At 35.9% G+C, this 16801-nt stretch overlaps 1 pseudogene; it reads right to left on the reverse strand.

Moving 5' to 3' along the window:
* Positions 1-14984: 14984 nt before the first annotated feature.
* On the reverse strand, positions 14985-15536 carry LOC146922276 (secreted RxLR effector protein 161 pseudogene; annotated as a pseudogene).
* Between the last annotated feature and the right edge of the window lie 1265 nt (positions 15537-16801).

Below are 16801 nucleotides of genomic sequence, written 5' to 3' on the forward strand. Positions count from 1 at the left end.
CCACTGCAAAAATTCTTTTTATTACATGTTTTCAATAGAGAAATTCAGTAAATGCACATTCAAATAGGTAAGAGGGATTATTACTTTGCTAGAAAAAATATTTCAATGAGACTGTAACAAAGTAGAAACTACAAACAATACAAAAAACCACATCAAAGTTAGTCAGTTAAACATGATCACACAATAAAACATAACTACTAACTAGAAGACACTAGAAAACATGACGACACGACACAACGACTCATCTACTTGGCCGGACGGACCAACCATGCTCTGATACCAATTGTAACACCCCGTTTTCCCAACTTGAAAATTTCATTTAAATCAGAGTATTTAATTCATAACGGAATGTCACATAATTCATTTAAATCATAAAATGGATAATAATAATTATCCTTCAAATTCAACATCGTGAAAATCTTAAAACTGTTGCAGCGGAAAATAGTTCAACATTTAAAAGTCTTGGCACGCAGGCCTTATTGGAAAATCTCATAAATTAGTTCATAAAAGAGACACGTAAGGAATAGAAGTAAAAACAAGCCCCCATCCCGTTACGTATCAGAGCACCTAGACACCAAGTGAGGAGTCCACTCACGAACGCCTCTAATCTTTATTACCTGCACATTACCCACGGTCGAGGCAACATATACGCAGAAGGGGTGAGATTTCTCAAACAATAATATTAAGCTTATAAATCATCAAAATGCATTTAACAACATAGAACATTATTAACATATCAAACATTTATCGTTCAGCATCATATCAAATCATAGACAACCATCATCTTTTTAAATCATCATTAGACATCATGTTCAACTTAACACTTGACTCGACAACACGACTCAACTTGACAATGCAACTCTTATCAACTTAACAACTTAAACCATCGTGAAACTTCTTGTTATGCAAATGCATGTGGTACCAATCAACAACATAAATGAGCGTAATTAGGCTCTTCAACGTGTGAGCACAAAGGCTGCCGGGCCTAAAGCCCCCAACTTTAACGAGCACAAAGGCTGCCGGGCCTAAAGCCCCCAACTTTAATGAGCACAAGGCTGCCGGGCCTAAAGCCCCCAACTTTAATGAGTATGCAATGGACTCAATCTTCCTACAACTTAGACAACAACGTGAACATCTTATACAACTCCATAATCATGGACAACTTCTTAAATTCTTGCAACTTAGACCGACTCATGCAACTTCAAGACATTAACAATCAACAGCAGCAACCAATCAACATTTACAGCATTTAACGGTGTTTAAATAACATATCAACATTAAAGAGAATGAATCATATCATCATAAGCATCGTAAATAACACATATAGTGCATAAATAACAAGATCACATATTTATATAACCCATCTTTAAATCACACATTTTCAAATAACACATCTTTATATAACACATCGTCAATTAATTCATCTTTATATAACATATCATCAAATACTCACATCTTCATATATCACATCATTTTCACATCATCAAATAATTTACAAATTACAATTAGGTAAAAAAAATTCATCAATTACACTTCGTTAAATGACTCATCAATTACGCATCAATACACATCCTCAAATAAAATATCTCCATAAATAAAAATCACTAGCAACACGTAAAATCCTTGTGTGTGTAGGTATATTTCTTTTTCCTAATTATCATAATTTGTGAGGCACTGATCCTATATTCTAATGGTAATTCTAATCAGCCTAGTTCACCACTGCTAATAATATTTTCCTTTCGCTCCATATGAATATGTCCTTCCAAATGGTAGTTCATCAGCCTATTATATAAATATAATTCTATGAATAATAAATTTCTTATGAGAATGTTTTTCAAGTAACTAAATAATTCACACACATAAGCACCTCTTAGTAACTATTCAAATGGAAAAGTTGGATATAACAAGTGAGTAGGCATACGATAGCTTCTAGAAAAAGTGGAGCTGAAGACAGAGTAGAGGAACTTATCATCACTTTCTAATATTAAATCTTGTTTGTGGCCTTAAATTAAACAAGAAATCATGAACCTATAAAATACCAGACGCATGAAACCATGTGGATAACCAAAATTTGAGAAAATAATGGAAATAAACTCCCTTTTATAATTAACCAAAAAAAAACATACAGGAAATCCGACTAGAAATTTTATCCACAATTTGCTTTATGTCTAATTTTCTGGATCCGGAGATTAAAAGAAAAATCAATCAAACACTCATGTCAAAAATTCAAAGTTCACCGATGGATATTAGCAAAGAGAAAATTAATTAACCACCGACCAAAATAAACAAGCAGCAGCAATTAGATCACAAAATTTTAACATGAATTCATTAAAAGATCATAAAAAAAAACAATGGAAAACAAAACCCTTCACTACACATGTGATTATACAGCCCTTATGGTGAATATAAACTTCCCCTTTACATCAATTCAGCAATTTTCCATCATCTAATCATCAATTCTCACTCAAACCTTAATTCCTCATATTCTCACAAACTCATCCTAAAACATGTTAGATGCAATCTAATGATCTACAGACTTAATATTAGTGAAAGATAGTCTCACCCTTACCTTAGATTATTTTTCTGAAATCAAAAGCAGCGTGCGTTCTTCGTTCCTAGAGTTCTCTCTCTGAGTTCTCCTCTTCTTTTCTCTCCTTGTTCTCCTCTTTTCCAAAAAGCGGTTTAACGTAAAAACTCTTTCTAACCTAAGCTTCCTTATTTATAATACTAATCACTCTTCCTAAATCTATTTAGGCCCAATAACTTATTCTTCTTTCTATTCTAACCTCCAATTCTACTTACACTAATAATTCTCATATTCTAATAAATAATAGAATAATGCCACGTAATAAAATACTAACACCTCATATATATAAATAAATCACATAAATAGATTCTAACTTAATAAAAATAATTAAATAAAAAGGAGGGCGTTACAGGTATGATAGGCTAAGTAATTTCCTGATTAAAAATGATTTTAAAAGAGGTCAGGTTGACACAACACTCTTCAGAAGGACTCTTGAGAAAGACATTCTTGTTGTGCAGATTTATGTTGATGATATAATATTTGGTTCTACTAATGCATCTCTTTGCAAGTAATTTTCTAAGTTAATGCAGGATGAATTTGAAATGAGCATGATGGAATAGTTAAAGTTCTTCCTTGGAATTCAAATCAATCAAAGCAAAGATGGAGTATATGTTCATCAAACAAAGTATACAAAGGAGCTTCTGAAGAAGTTCAAGCTGGAAGATTGTAAAGTGATGAACACTCCAATGCATCCAACCTGCGCCTTAAGCAAAGAAGATACTGGAACAAAGGTAGACCATAAGCTATATAAAGGTATGATTGGTTCTTTGTTATACCTCATTGCATCTAGGCCAAATATTTTATTCAGTGTATGCTTGTGTGCAAGATTCCAGTCAGATCATAAAGAATCTCATTTAACTGTTGTTAAGAGAATCTACAGGTATTTGAAAGGAACATCTAATCTTGGACTCCTTTATAGGAAATCCCTAGACTATCAGTTGGTTGGATTTTGTGATGCTGACTATGCTGGTGACAAGATTGAAAGAAAATCAACCAGTGGCAATTGCTAGTTTCTGGGTGAGAATCTGATCTCCAGGGCTAGCAAAAGAAAAGCAACTATTGCTATGTCTACAGCAGAAGCAGAATACATCTCAGCTGCAAGTTGTTGTACACAACTACTTTGGATGAAACATCCGTTGGAAGACTATCATATTAATGCTAACAGTATTCCCATTTATTGTGATAATACTGCTGCTATTTGTTTATCAAAGAATCCAATTCTACATTCAAGAGCCAAGCATATAGAAATCAAACACCACTTTATTAGAAATTATGTTCAAAAAGGAATTTTAGATATACAAATCATTGATACTGAACATCAATGTGCTGATATATTTACTAAGCCTTTAACAGTTGAAAGATTTGATTTTATAAAGAAAAATTTGAACATGCACTTTGTGTCTAATTAAATTGCTTGTCTCTGAATAGGAATTTAGGTCCTAAAGTTGTTCAGAAGCTATAGTCCATCAGAAGCTCTTTATTGAGATTTTGAGGAAAAAATGTACTTCTGAAGATGACGTCAGCATCTGAACTCCAGGAGCTGAACTTTGTGCTTCTGAATAGCAGAGTTAGTGGAAACGTTGGTAGTTACTTTTTGGTAGCACCTGTCCCATTAACTTGGCAGTTACTCTGAAAAATTCTGACGTGGCTTTAGTGTGTTGGTGTATAACGTAAGAGGGCAATGATGAATTTATGCTTTGAATGTACTATCTCGCGCCCCCAAGTCATTAATGTTGTGTTTGTTTGTCCCCTTCTGAATTGTAAACGTTTTTACTAAAATCACTTAGACAAAAACACACACTACTCACTTCACATCCTACACTTTATGTTTTTAGACTGATTCTCTGCGAAAAACTTCATCTTCTTCAAAACCAAATCTTAGAACCCTAAAACTTCTTCAGTATTAATGGCATCTTCAAGTTCAAATCAAGGAACTTCCATGCAAGTAGCAACTGGTGAATCATATCAAATCAAGGGAAGAACCATGTCTTTGGAAGAATGGGATTTGAATATTCAGGTGGAAAATCCAGTGGATTTCATCTCTCTAGCTCATCATGGTTGCTAGCTCAGAGGTTACTATCAAGCTCAGGACTTGGATAAGTACTTCTCCATGCTGAATGGTCCAACCTACTTGAATTTGGTCAAGCATTTCTGGGTTAGGGCAGAAGTTTACGACCGTCATGCTGCTAAGTTGGAAGAGAAAGAAAAAGTTCTAATTGATCATACTCATGAAGGGAAGACAATAGAACAACTGGGTTTGAAGCCCTTCAAATGTACAGAGATACGGTCAAGTATCATAGGAATCCCCATTACCATCACTGAAGAAATTATTGCAAGGGCAATTAGAAGAACAGCTGAAGGTTCTTTCAAAGAAGGTCTGTATAACAACAAAACAAACCCTTGGAATGAAATAGTGAACAAAACTATGTTCAATAGTACCAAGAAGGGAAAGTACTGTGATTTGAAGATGGATCACAAGCTGCTTTTGAAGATCCAGAATGAAAATCTCCTACCTAAAGGTGGTGGTGGAGATCAACCATCATTGGATCACAGAGTGTTCTTGCACCATGTCATGACTAAAGAGAAGGCTAATGTGCCTAAGTACATCTTTAAGCACATGATAAAGACTCTGAAGGATAGTCAAATCAACAAGAGAACCTGTGTTCCATATGGAAGACTTCTATCTGAAATCTTTCACAAAGGAGGGATACTGGTAGCACTCAAGAAGCTACGTACCTTTACTGATGCACAACTAGGCACAGTACCAGGAAAAGTCATCAATGGTAGCACACTTAAACACATGAAGCTGATCAAGAAAGAGGCTTACACAAGACTGGACACAGATTTGAAGGAATCATCTGTTGTATCCAACTTAATGGATGATTTTCCTCCAATCTGCAAGGAAGATCCTCTTGATGTAAGAATCAACTTCATCCTTGAGCACTATCAAAGAACTGGAGAAAACATCAAGCTTGATGAAATTCCAGAAACCATGTATGGTGGTGCTCTTCTTGTTGCAAGAAAGAGGGAATCAAAGAAGATGACAACTTCAGAAGCTGATGATGTTGAAGAAGCTTCTGATCCAAAGCCAAGGAAGGCTAAGAAAGAAAAAGGTGATTCTGCTACTCATCATGTTGGTTCTGGTATGCCAACAGTTCAAGAAGAAGCTCAAGACTTAGAAGCTGATAAGATTTTGACCAAAAGAACCAGGAGTGGCAAGTCAGTTGGCTCTTCTCAATCATAACCCCCTCAACCATCAGTTCCTAAGAAGAAAAGGAAGCATGATGTTAGGAAACTGAAGGTATCAAGTTATTCAATGGAAGAAGATGATCAGATTGAAACTGCAACTGATCTTGTGACAAGGGAAGTTAGAAGCAAAAAGGCTGCAGAAGAAGAAACACTGTAGAAAGCTAATGAGCTTGCTCAGAAGATTGGTGTTTCTACTGGACATTTGGTAAAGGAATCAACAATTGAAGCTGCTCAGATAGGGATTAAGCTTACAGATAATCTTCAACATCTGGTGGTTGCTGGTGATTTGCTGGATGTTACTGAAGGAGCTCAAGAGAAGGATGCTGGTTGTTCAGAAGCTGTTGCTTCAGAAGCAACAAGACTTAATGATGGGATAAACCGCAAGTGCACGGTTTACCGATGTAGAAATAAAAAGATATCGTTCCGACAGGGAGTTATGAATTCAATTAACTTTCAACAACGATTAGAAAAGAGTTTTGAGTTATAAAGTTTGGATTTTTAATTAAAAGAAAATAATAAAAATAAAAGCGCTTTGGGATTATTGGTTCATCTAAATTACAAGCCCTTCACAAACAAACCCTAAACTAGAATTTTATATTGGACCTACTTTCTAAAGACAAGTTTCTCTTAAGTGTATCAAATCTTCTCTCGAAGTCATTGAGTGTGTTCCTCTAGCAACCACGCCTATTCTCATGGTTGATTGCTATTAGAATCCTTGAAGAATAAAACTTTATGTGTCTCAAGGTTTGCTAGACTATTCTCATGTTTTGCAATCCTTGTCTAATTTCACTTGTTCCAATATCAAAGCTCCGCGTTCGCTTTATGAATTGATATTTGTGATGATGAATTAACAATTACTAAACCCTCTGTGTTCGCTTCTTAGTTTGGTAATTGTTAATTCATTATAAAAATGGTGAAATTAGATTAGAAAGTAGATTTATATAAAATTAGGGTTCAAGTCTTGATTTGATTAGGATTATGTCATTTAGACTTATCCAACAATCCCAAGACAAGAAGAGTCTACTCACTCACGTTCATTGTAGACATAGAAGAGAAGAAGAAGAAGAAGACGAAGAACATAAAAGTAAATAACAATAAAGTAAAGGTGAACTTTTATTCCAAGAACAAAAGATGAATTGTTGTGATAGCTAGCTACTCTATTTATAGTCTTATGTCGACTTAAAACCTAAGCAACTAATCACTAGAATGTTCCACAAGAAACCACGGGCTTTTAGGTCAGAAATAGGCAGCTTGTCCATGAAGCAAAAGCAGCAAAAGTGGGTCTGGGAGGTGGCACGGCCGTGTGGCTGGTGGCACGGGCCGTGCCAAGCTTCTGACTTGGGAAAATCATATTTTTGTCTTCAATCTTCGTATTTTCAACCCGAATCAGCTCCAAATCCTCTTTCTTTTGCTCCAATACTCAATCTATCAAATATTCGTTCCTAAAATATAATAACTTTCAATTGAAGTAAAATAGTTCTAAAAGGAAAGAATATTTAAATAAAACGAAATCAAATCTAAATAAAACGGACTCAAGTATTATATTAAAACTACTAATTATTGACTCATCAAACACCCCCACATTTGAATCTTTTCTTGTCCTCAAGCAAAAGGCATAAACATAGCAGCATAAACAAGATTGACATATGACAACTCAATTAAAAACTTATGTCTCCTCAAAGGCTTTATTTCAAGTGTACACTAATCACAAACTCAAGCATTTCTTATGATCTTTATTCAACCCAACAACAAGTTTCAAGTGAGTGTGTGTGTGTAGTCCAACCCTTTTCTTGCCAAAGGGGGAGATTGTTGTGTATTTGTATTAGCTGCAATATTGCTAAAACAAATATCCTTGTTCTGTAAGTTGGAACCAATGTTCCAACATGTGTTTCGACATCCATGTAAGATGTTGCATACAATGTTCCAACATCCTGCACGGTTCAGTGTGCCTGGGTTCATGCCTTTATGTACGCGCGCCCTTTATTGTTTAAGGAAACAATATTTCCTTATCTTATTGATCAAGCAACACGCATATCTTCTAAGAATCAGCAGTGGAATATTTCTAAAGTAGATATTATATTTTAGGAAATTTTTATTATTGTTTGGAACAATCCTATAAATGTTTCGCATTTTAGGAGTTTCCAGATTTGTTTTTGATTCTTGTTTTGCAGATTAGCTGAATCGATCTGCATTGTGCTGAAGCCAAATGAATTATTTAGCCCAAGCTGCTTCAGTATAAATGGAAGACTTCAAGACCTAATTGCTTATTCAAGCCGTCATTCTAAAAGTGTAGATATTTAGGGTTTGAGTCTTCATGTATTCTACTCTTGTATCGTTTGTGATGCAAGTTTAGATTCTCTTACTGTGTGTTCTTTCTTGTATCGTTTGTGATACTTGTTAGGACTGTGTGTGAGTATTGATACTCTTTGTATTACACCGAAGTTGTGAAACAAGGTGCTAGTTGTTTGTGTTGGAAGGTAACTTCTACTTTTGTTTTGGTTGAGGTCTGATAGGTCACTAGGGCAGTGACTGACCATTAGGATAGTGAGATGGGATCTCAGATCTAGGAGTTCCTAGGTTAAAGTCTATACAGGTAGGTCCTAAGTCATATAGTGTAAACGAGGAGTTTGCTGAGAGCTATTGAATAAGGACTACACTAGTGGATTTCCTTCATGGCTTGGTAGCCCCCAAAGTAGGTGTGTTTGTCACCGAACTGGGTCAACAAACTCATTGTGTTCTTTACTTTCTTGTCGTTTATTTTTCTTGTTTTTATTTTTGTTATCGCGTAATGTTGGAACATTGAGCAGAACATCACAAACGCTTAAAACATTACACAGAACATATTAAAACAAGTGTGCTAGAATTACATATTCGTTCCTGATATATAATAACTTTCAATTGAAGTAAAATAGTTCTAAAAGGAAATAATATTTAAATAAAACGAAATCAAATCTAAATAAAACGGACTCAAATATTATATTAAAACTACTAATTATTGACTCATCAGGTAACACTGATTCTCTCACAGCTCCCAATCTTGTAATAGAAGTAGAATCTAGTTCAACCTCATCCTCCCAATCAACATCTGTCTCAACTTCTTCAGACATAGATGATATTCCACTAAATAAAGCATGCTTATGAGGAATATGTACCTGTATATCCACAAATCTTACAAAGTATAGGTGAGATGTCTCAGATGAGAATTGATGTGTGTGCTAGATTTCCTGCTGATAATCCTTTTCAACCACCAGTGATTGAACCTCTTCAATCTATTCCTGCTAATGCATAGAATTTAGGTGAACCAGTAGTGCCTGTGTCTGATAATCATGAATCTTCATCATCTCATCCCAAACCAACTACCTTACAATCTGATACATCTGTTTTGGATGAACTGGCTAATCACTATTCAGGTGAATTACCAGGATTTGAGCCAAACCTACAAAGAGCCTCTGAGTTAGCTTCTAATGAAGTTGTCTCAGAAAGCCCCCAACAACAACAACCTGAACAAAGACCAGACTCACCCAACCTATCTCATCTTCCAAATCAATCCTTGGCTGATGCTGACATCTCAGTATCAGAAGAACAAACACTTGTTGTGCAACCTTTGAGTGTAGATTTACCTTCAGAAGCCACTCATGAACCTGAACAGCCTAATCAATGTAACACATTATCTTCTGCTATCTTAGAGTCTAATTCAGATGCTAGAGATGAGACTCATATTCAAACTGGACTGACCTTAGACTCATCTTTACCATATGTATTAGAGAGTGTTGCTGATCCTCCCTATATTCCTGCTATTGATGCAAGCTAGTCAACTTCTATACCTCCTGAACCTTCCACTCAAATAGATGTTACTGAAAACACTATTTCTGACCAACCTTCATCCTCAAATCAAGCCCTTCAAACTTGTACTCCTATCAATGTCTCTTGCCCACCTGCCCTATTTCTAGATTCTATTATATTAACAGATGTGTGTGAGAGTATTTTCAAGGAGCTGAACAAGTTAATAAAGGCCAGAAACAATTTTGTTCATGAAGAGGACTATGTCAGGGAATGGAAGAGATTAAGAGAAAGAGTAGACTTTGTTATGAGTGAACTTCAGAAGTCCTGTATTGAAGCTCATAACAATGCTAAGAACTCTCTTCAAGACTGGTTCAAAGAAGTTGTTAAATGCATGCAAGAAGTGGAAATTAAAAGGAGTAAAGAAAGATGCAAGCTCTACATATCAGACACTTCAATGTTCTTAGATGCATCTAGCATCATCTCTTTAAATGTTCAGTCTGAGAATCTGGATCTTAAATGGTTGACAAAGCTAAAAGTCCAAACAGATTCTCCTATTCTTGAGAAGTTGAAGAGTGATCCTGAAGTAGAAAAGGAGAACAAGAAACTGAAGAAAGAACTCTTAGAGATCAAGCTAGCATTCACTGAATACAAGAGGCAAACAAAAGCTCAATTGGAAGAAGCAAGATTGAGGGAAGAAAACCTTATCAAAAGCAACAATGAATTCAAGGAAGAAATGAAGAAGCAATCAGAAACAACAAACATGATGCTCAAAGAAATAATGGAGATGTTCCAAAAACAACCCAAGCCTTAGTTGCCCACATTTTTTTTAGCTTGTTTATGTTTTGTTGTTTGTGCTTCTGAATTTGTTTAAGCTTCTGAACTTACTTTATTTGCTTCTGAACTAATGATTATCTGACTAACTTTGAATTATTGTCTCACAATGTTTTTCTAATCTCTTCTTTTTATCTTTTATTATTATTTATCTTTTTGTTGATGATAAAAGAGTGAGTAGATGTATAGTATTTATAGGCTCTGAGCCCCATTAATTTAATTTTTAATCAAGTTAAATTAATAGGACCTTCTTCTCATATATTAGTCTATTTAATATGAGATAATTCTGAGTGTTATTACGTTCTTAATTATGGATTTAATTAACATGGATAGAACTCAGGGGGAGCTTACAAACCTCACCTTAAAGTACTATTGGACTCAGGGGGAGCTTACAAACCTCATACCCTTAAAGTTAACTTGTTAATTAGATTAACAACAATTGAACATTTTAAATACTAATGTTTGTCATCATCAAAAAGGGGGAGAATGTTGGAACAAAAAGTGTTTAACATTACCCTTTAGAGTTTTGATGATAACAAGGTATTAAAAATTGTCAATTGGATATGCTAATATTTGTTCAAGTGTACAGGACCATAGACAAAAAATTTAGTCTCTTTATTAGGTTCTGGATGGAAGAACAAAAAGAGAGCAATTGGAAAGCAATTGGAATCAACAAGAAGGAAGCTTTATGCATTTGATGAAAAGAGGTTCTGAAGACAAGCGCTCCTGAAGTGATGACGTCATCAGAAGCAAGGTCATCAGAAGCAACATCACCAGAAGTAGTTCTCATCAGGAGCTGAGAGAATTGAAGCTTCAAAAACTGTTTCAAATGATTTAATCTCGTCCAACATTGCAAAAGATTGGAAGAATGAAGCAACAACTAATTCAAATTGAATTTTAAGGCATTGGATGCTTTTTCGTTATAGAGAGTTGAAAAAGGACAATTGTACGAATTGTATAACCACTACCTCCATTACTCTGTTTTGTCTCTGCAACAAGACAAGAACAACAGCTGTGCCTGCAACAATGTTCCTCCAGACTTGGAATGGATTTGAAATTGATCCTTCATAGGACAATAACCATATCAGGTAAAAGATCATTGGTGATTGATCAAAGCTTCAAATGACTCTTTTTGATGCGTTGGCAATCAACAACGTCTCTTTCACACCTCTATATAAAGGAATGAAGACTTGAAGATTTCCAAGAGACTCACAACAATTTACAAGCGCCAAAACTCTGCTGAAATTGTTCTGCATCAAAGTTCACTTAGAATTTCTTATCAAAGTTCATATCTTAGAAATTCTAGAGTCTTAAGAGTCTGTATCTGATTTGTATTGTATTGTGAACACCACTGATTGTATATCAAGTGTTCAACCTCAAACAAATTTATTTGTAATTCTGTTTGAATAGAAGTCTCTTGCAGTTGTGCTTGAGCATAGGAAGTCTCTTGATTTAGTTCCTGGGCATAGGAAATCTCTTGCAGTTGTTCTTGAGTAGTTTGAAGTCTCTTGCTAGTTTTAGCAGTGAGCATTTGTAATCAGATATTACATTTTCTAGTGAACTCTCCATGGAAGTGCAAGGGGGACATGACTACTTCGGTTTGTGGAAGGAACCTGTATAATTGCTTTGTGTCTTTCCTCTCTCTCTCTCTCTCTCTCTCTGTGTTTTTATCCGCTGCATTTAGAATCTGAACATTACTTCAGAAGCTGACCTCTATCTGCTTCTGACAAGTGATTTCAGTAGGAAAAAACGAAAAAAAGCTAACACAATTCAACCCCACATTCTTCTGTTTTTCTCACCTTCAGAGAGATCTGCGGAGAAAACAAAGGGAAAATTATCCCTAAATAACCTCAAAACCGTCCACGCTAACGGACCAGATCGAGCAACAAGAAAGAGCCACGATCTGACGGTTGACAATGGTCTTGGGAAAACGTAACACGGTCAAAGCCACACGTGCGTGTAACGTTTTTCCAGGAGTGCGTGTAGCATACGAGCAAAACACGTGGAAAGAAAAACTTAACGACCATCACACCGCCAATGTTACATCTGAAGCATTTAATTGCCAACTACTCCCACTAAATAATAGTGGTGCGCCTCCTAGTAACGGGCGGAGCGGAATCAAAGCTTACAAGAAAACGCTTCATGGGCCGTCCGACTTATCTAATCAATGGACACCACACTATTTGAGGGTGGGCTTCGGTTCCTGAAACAACACATCGAGGACCGCAAGACTAAGTGGTCGACAAGCATAAAGTCATTGAGTCATAAAGACATCAGTGGCTTGGGGGAAACTGTTCTGGACCACTCACACGACTACACGTGTATAATATTATGCCACCTCAAGGATTCGCACTCAAAGGAGCATGCCAACTCACCTGCGTCGTGCCACACTGGAGAATATGCCCCCTGTCGGGATCACGCTACACGTGTCCACTCCCGCTCCTAATCACACGCCGCATAACCCAGAGACGGTTATGCCACAAGCGCACCTATATAAGAGTGAACTTTCTTCACCCTTAAGGTACAAAACACTTTTCACAACACTTCTAAGAATTTTCTCTCAGTTCCATTATTGACTTGATCGTCAGAGTGCTAACGTGCCTCCAAGCACCTTTCGTTCCACCGCAGAAGACGCTTCGCCGCTACACCGGAAACCGTTACCGATCATCGAAGCATTCTCCGCAACCTTTGCGACTCAACCATTCTCACCGGACATATCATAAACGAATAAAAGAGGAAACATATTATTGATGAATGAAGGAGTACAAGAGTATTTATACAATGTAAGCATATGCGTGTAACTAACTATAACTAATACAGAGGAGAAAAGAGTAATATTTCTAAATTGTCCTCTAACGGTGTACAGAGTATTTATACAATGTAAGCATATGTGTGTAACTAACTATAACTAGTACAGAGGAGAAAGGAGTACAAGAGTATTTATACAATGTAAGCATATGCAAGCTATCTCTTTTGTTGTCATCCTTTCTCTTATCTGAAGGAAAATCGAATCCAAACAGAATAAAGCAGCGGATAAAATTTTCGATTTTCTTTCCTTGGATCATTACGAATTACACATGAATCAGCGATTCGATTGTTACCTCGAAGTGTGGAATTTGAAAGCTGGAAACTGGAAACTGGTATCACGATCACAACAAAGCAAGCTACAAGCAGCAAAGCCTCAAGCAAATCCACACGAACAGTGATCCTCCAAAACTCGATGCTAGTCCAGGAAACAGAAGTTTCAGAGAGCTAGGATTACTCCAAAAACGTGTAACAAAAAAACTTCAGCACTAGGGTTCTATTTATAGAACTCCTAGTGTGCTCTGCAAGTCAGAAGTCACTATTGGGCTTCAGTAAGCCCAATAACGAGTTTAGTAATTCTACTAACTAATTAGCGTTAGTTACTAAACACACCCCTTATATAAGTCATACTTATATATTTCTCTTTTGACCGTTCTTTGTGTGTGACCCTATAGGTTCTAGTCACGTTGGCAATAATATTAAATCTAATATTTAATACTATAAACAATGAGCGGTATCTAACAACACATCATTGTTACCCAAGTGACAACAATGTCAAGTGATCTGACGAAACCTTTTCCATGATAATACTTATGTGTACGATTACTCCTTTGTCCTAATATCTATATTGATCTCAAGGCATAGATTTTGTCACCCTTGTATATATCAATATTTATATTTCTTGATTCCGAAATATACTGAATAATGAATAAGTCCAATATCTCATATTGACTTAGTTCGGCATGGCCATGTAGTTTTACAGTCATATTTCATCAAGAGGTCTAAAGATATATGTCCTGTTTATGAGGAGGGAAAAATCTCATCTAGGACACTCATGTCCCTCATCATGATTCATCAAGTACCCATCAATCAACGTCATGGTTATCCTTTTACAGACAACGTTAGAATATCAACAAAGCACTTGAGTCCACATCTAGGGATCATAGTGGTTTCAGGTCTAAGAGTGATATACACTATTATCATTGTGAGAATATCTTATGACAATTTCATAACATACTATGTAGTATTCTCACAGTGGGTCAATCTAGTATAAATATTACCCTAATATTTATACCTACATATAGACTTAATATCTCATATTTATGACCCATGATATGTTGTCATCAATCTACACATAGTAGTCTCGACGCCTTATTATTATCCTTATTCATATTAAAGCTTGAAAACAGATACATTTAATAATATCATTCTTTATGATAATGTAATCTCATGATTAAGTCACACTTAATATATTATTTCATGAACTATCTATTCTAAGGACTTTATTAACATTACTATAAATATAATAAAGAGTGTCATATATTATTCAATAATAAAAGCCATGATACATAAAATAAGTTTGACATAAACTATTGGGCTCTAGGGCTTACACCAACAATCTCCCACTAGCACTAGAGCCAATCAGGCATAAACCTAATACCCATAGATCTAGTATGACCATCATGCTTCTGTTGGGCAAGAGCTTTAGTAAGTGGATCAGCAACATTGTCTACTGTTGGTACTTTGCATATTTTAACATCTCCTCTTTCGATAATTTCTTGAATAAGATGATATAACGCCTTTGTATGTGTTTGGATTTTTGGTGAGATCTAGGTTCTTTAGGTTGTGCGATTGCTCCATTGTTATCACATAGTAATTCAATGGGATCCATAATACTTGGAACTATTCCAAGATCATAAATGAATTTTCTAATCCAAACAGACTCCTTTGTGGCATTAGATGTAGCAATGTACTCGGCTTCTGTTGTAGAATTAGTGACTGTTTCTTGCTTCGAACTCTTCCAGGTCACGACACCGCCATTTAAGCAAAACACATATGCAGATTGCGATTTGAAATCATCATGATCTGTCTGAAAACTAGCATCGGTGTAACCAATTACAGAGAGCTCTTCTTGACCTCCATAGATCAAGAAAGTATCCTTAGTTCTTCTCAAGTACTTAAGGATATTATTGACAGCAATCCAATGATCGTTGCCAGGATTAGACTGGTATCTGCTCGTAGCACTTAAAGCATACAAGACATCTGGTCGAGTACATAACATAGCATAATAGACCCAATTGCTGAAGCATATTGAATATCACGCATTCGATCCCTTTCTTCATTAGTCGAAGGGGATTGAGTCTTTGATAGATTTATACCTGACGACATAGGGATTAATCCTTTCTTGGAATCTTGCATAAGGAAAAGTCTCAGGACTTTGTCTATATATGTACCCTGACTTTGTGATCTATCTCTATAGATCCTAATTCCTAATATACAGGAGGCTTCACCTAAGTCTTTCATAGAAAAGCATTTCCCTAACCAAGTTTTGATTTCTTGTAATGTAGGGATGTCATTTTCGATTAACAATAGGTCATCCACATATAAAACCAGAAATGAGACTATGCTCCCACTAACCTTCTTGTAAACACAAGTCTCATCTTCATTTTTAATGAATCCATATTGTTGTACAATTTCATCAAAACGAAGATTCCAACTTCTGGAAGCTTGCTTCAATCAGTAGATTGATCGCTGTAATTTGCATACTTTCTTGGTTGCTTTAGGATCGCCAAATCCTACAGGTTGTGTCATGTACACATCCTCAAGAAGATTTCCATTAAGAAAAGCAGTCTTGACATCCATTTGCCAGATTTCATAATCATGGTATGCAGCGATAGCAAGTAAGATCCGAATGGATTTAATCATTGCAACTGGTGAAAATGTTTCATCATAGTCTACACCATGAATTTGATTGAAGCCTTTAGCAACCAACCGCGCTTTGTAGGTATTAACCTTTCCGTCCATGTCAATTTTATTTTTGAAAACCCACTTGCATCCTATAGGATTAATTCCTTCAGGTGCTTCAATCAAGTTGCATAGGAAATGACTGCATTTCCATACTATTAAGTTAAGTGAAATACAGAAGACATAATCTAGATTATATCACATTACTTACTTATATTACTGGATATTACGGAGCCTATATCATGCAGGATATGATAGAGTCTGATCATAGAAAAAATTCTCTTCAAGCGAACTGGCCTATCCTCCGTAGGGGACTGGCGCGGCCTATCCTCCAAACTTGATTTGTGTACATGGAATCCATTTCAAATTTCATGGCTTCAAGCCACTTCTCAGATTCAGGACCAGTAATGGCCTCTGTGTAAGTCACAAGCTCATCTTGATCCATGAGTAATACATCACCCTCTTTTGATATGAGATACCCATATCTCTCGGGTTCTTGACGTATCCTGCTAGACCTACGTGGTTCTTGTGTTAATGGAATAGGATTTTCTGTCACAACAGTTTGTGTATCATGTTCATGTT

This window comes from Medicago sativa, chromosome 5, assembly GCF_051527215.1.
Source record: "Medicago sativa cultivar Bolivia chromosome 5, Bolivia_mono, whole genome shotgun sequence".
Lineage (NCBI taxonomy): Eukaryota > Viridiplantae > Streptophyta > Magnoliopsida > Fabales > Fabaceae > Medicago > Medicago sativa.